This window comes from Herpailurus yagouaroundi, unplaced genomic scaffold (assembly GCF_014898765.1).
Source record: "Herpailurus yagouaroundi ecotype Mexico unplaced genomic scaffold, PumYag 188, whole genome shotgun sequence".
NCBI classification, from domain to species: Eukaryota; Metazoa; Chordata; class Mammalia; order Carnivora; family Felidae; genus Herpailurus; species Herpailurus yagouaroundi.
Genome location: NW_024412419.1, coordinates 10732149 through 10736337, shown reverse-complemented (window position 1 = coordinate 10736337; position 4189 = coordinate 10732149).

The following is a 4189-nucleotide window of genomic DNA, read 5'->3' as shown; positions in this document are numbered from 1 at the left end:
ATTTCATTAATGTTTACTTATTTTTTTAGGGAAAGAGAGAGAGAGAGAATGCAAGCAGGAGAGGGGCAGAGAGAGAGGGAGACGGAGAACCCAGGGCAGGCTCCAGGCTCTGAGCTGTCAGCACAGAGCCCAATGTGGGGCTGCAGCCCACAAACTGTGAGATCATGACCTGAGCTTCAGTCGGATGCGTAACAGAGTCACCCAGGTGCCCCAACATTTAACCATTTTAAAGTGTGCAGGCCAGGAACACCAGGGTGGCTCAGTTGGTTAAGTATTTGACTTCAACTCAGGTCATGATCTCACAGTTCATGATTTTGAGCCTCACATCGGGCTCTGTGCCGACAGCTCAAAGTTTGGAGCCTGCTTCGGATTCTGTGTCTCCTTCTCTGTCTGCCCCCCTCCCATGGTCTCACTCTGTATGTCTGTCTCTCAAAAACAAAAACATTTAAAAAAATAAAGTGTGCAGGCCAGTGGCATATGGTACACTCACAATTTTTGCAACAATGACCTCCAAACACATCTTCATTAGCCTAAAACGACACCCAATACTTATTAAGTAGTAACTCGCCACTCCTCCCTCCCATGAGCCCCTAGTAACTCATCTAATCTATGTGTCTATGTTTTTGCCTATTCTGGACATTTAAAAATCTGTCGCTTAATGGTAGTATTATATTTATAGTAATCTCTTGGTTTCGTTAACTTCATATGTTTAGGATGTAACAGGGGAAGCCGAGTGAAGGGTATATGGTAATTCTGTACTATTTTTGAAACTCTTATATAAGCCTATAATTATCTCAAAATATAGAGCTTTAGAAAGAGCCATGATACTATAGAAAACACTGAACAGAGCTTTGGCTTTGGAATCCAGACTCAATGGTTTGAATCTTACTTGCACTACTGCTTTGAGTTATTCCTTTAGATTGTGAAATAAATAATAATAAAATATTTAACAGCTAAGTAGATTAAACTCCTTGGACTTCAGTTTCTTCATTAAAAGATATGAGGGAACAAGAAACAGTTCTGGGAGATGTCTAACAGCCCTCTTATTCCAAATCTGGAAATTCATCCACTTTATAGAGGATCTAGAATAGTAATAACCTTTGTCATAAGAACAAATTCCAGAGTAAATGGTTTTTCCTACCTCCTCATCAAGAATTTTCATATAAAGGTGAGGATGTTTGGAAATTAATTATAATTATGTAAAAGCCTTAGTCCCATATCTGGATATGGCAAATATTTAATAAATCTCTATATACTTAAATAAATGTACATATAAATCTACTTTTTTTTTCAAGATGTATTCAATTATATTAGTACCAACACAACAAGTCCTTTTACCGGTAACACAATATTCAGCTTTCAAGAAAAAAAAAATTGCAAAGCATGATAAAGGACAAAAAGCAAAATTTAAAGAGCAGAGAAAGCATCAGAACCAGACATGGCAAGATGTTGGAATTATCAGACCAGGAATTTAAAACAACCGTGATAGGGGCACCTGGGTGGCTCAGTCGGTTAAGCGTCCGACTTCGGCTCAGGTCATGATCTCTCAGTCCGTGGGTTCTAGCCCCACGTCGGGCTCTGTGCTGACAGCTCACGGCCTGGAGCCTGTTTCAGATTCTGTGTCTCCCTCTTTCTCTGACCTTTCCCTGTTCATGCTCTGTCTCAAAAATAAATAAATGTTAAAAAAAAATTAAAAAAAAAACCAACCGTGATAAATATGTGAAGGCTATAAGAGGTAAAGTAGGAAGCATGCAGGAACAGATGGGCAATAAAAGCAAAGAGATGGAAATCGTAAGAAAAAAACCAAAAAGAAATGCTAGAGATAAAACACATTGGAATATAAATGGATATGACTGAGAAAATAATCTCTGAGTTTGAAGATATAGCAATGGAAATTCCAAAAGTTGAGAGGCAAACAGAAAAAAGAAAAAAGAAAAACAACAACAACAACAAACCTAAAACCAACCAAACAAAGAAAAAAACACCAGAGAATATTCAAGGGCAGAAGAACAACAGGTCAACGTGTAATATTCTTTTTTTTTTATTTTATTTTTTTTTAAATTTTTTTTCAACGTTTATTTATTTTTGGGACAGAGAGAGACAGAGTATGAATGGGCGAGGGGCAGAGAGAGAGGGAGACACAGAATCGGAAACAGGCTCCAGGCTCTGAGCCATCAGCCCAGAGCCTGACGCGGGGCTCGAACTCCCGGACCGCGAGATCGTGACCTGGCTGAAGTCGGACGCTTAACCGACTGCGCCACCCAGGTGCCCCAAACGTGTATATTCTTGTAATGGAACTATCTAAAGGGAAAGGAGAGGGAACAGAAAAAAAAAATTTAAAACAGTAATGACTGAGAATTTCCCCAAATTAATGTCAGACATCAAACATTGAAATAATTGGTCGACAGTAGATATGCCTTGCAAGAAATGTCAGGATGGAAAATAATATAGGTTAGAAATTCAGATCTAAATAAAAAAAGGAAGAGTATCAAAGCAGGAATAAGTGATGGAAAAACAAAAACTTCTGCCTTTTTTTTTTTAATTTTTTGTAACGTTTATTCATTTTTGAGAGTCAGAGAGAGACAGAGAACGAGTGGGGGAGGAACAGAGAGAGGGAGACACAGAATCCGAAGCAGGCTCCAGGCTCTGAGCTGTCAGAACAGATCCCAATAAGGGGCTCGAACCCACTGACTGAAAGATCATGACATGAGCCAAAGTCAGACGCCCAATGGACTGAGCCATCCAGGTGCCCCAAAACTTTTATTTTTCTTATTCTTAATCACCTTAACAGAAATTTGTTCAAAATAATAATAGTACAAACGATGTATTTGAATATTGCATACTTATGTATCTTATATATATGTATTAGCTTATGGATGTTTATATATAACTAAAATTAGTAACAGCAATGATACAAAGGTTAGTAGGGAGGAATTAGGATTACTTTGTTATTGTAAGGTACCCACAAAACCTGTGAAGTGCTGCATTGTCATTTGAAAGTGGACTTGAATTAGTTGTAAATGTATATTGCAAACTCAGGAAAGGATAGAGAACTGGAGTGTTCTAAGATATGCGGAGATTAAGCAGCATGCTTCTAGATAACATACGTCTCAACGAAAAAAAATCTCAAGAAAAATTAAAAAAATATTTCAACAAAACAGGGATGAAAAAACAATTTGTTGGGCATAGCAAAAGCAGTTCTTAGAGGTAAATTTGTAGCCTTTAATGTATATATTAGAAAAGATGAAAGATCTAAAATCAAGTATGTTTCCACCTTAGGAAAAAGAAGAACAAAGTAAATCCAAAATAAGCAAGAGAAAATACATAATAGGATTTAGAGTAGAAATCAATGAATGAAAGATCAATAAAATCTCTAAGCCTCGGGACGCCTGGGTGGCTCAGTGGTTAAGCATCCACTCTTGAATTCAGCTCAGGTCATGATCTCTGGGTTCATGAGATTAAACCCTGCATTGCGTTCTGGGCTGACAGTGCTGAGTCTGCCTGGAATTCTCTCTCTCCCTCTCTCTCCGCCCCTCCCCTACTCACTTGTGTGTGTGTGTATATGTGTGGGTGTGTGTGCATGTGCATGTGTAGGTTCACTGTCTCTCTCCAAATAAATAAAACAACTTAAAAAAAAATCTCTGTGCCTCTAGCCAGACTAAGCAAAAAAAGAGAGAGGACACAAATTAGAAATACCATAAATGAAAGAGGGGAATCACTAAAGATCCATGGTTATTAAAAGGATAATAAAAAAATATTATGAATGAGTCTATGCCCACAAATCTGATAACTTATAAGTCAGCAAACAATTTCTTGAAAGACATCTGCCAAAACTCACTCAAAAAGAAAAAATACAATCTAAATACACCTATGTCTCTTGAAGAAATTTAGTCAATAATTACTGACTTTTCCTCCTAATTCATTGCAAGTTCAGCATTACCTTAGTACCAAAACATGACAAAGAAAATTACAGAACAATATCTCTCATGAACATAAATGAAAAGCCCTCATCAAAATGTTAGCAAATTGAATCCAACAATGTGTACAAAGAATTATGTAATACAACAAAATGGGATTTATCCCAGATATGGAAGACTGGGATAATGATATTCAACATTTGAAAATCAATTAACATAATCCATTACATTGACAGACTAAGAAAGAAAAAATTATGTGATCATATCAATAA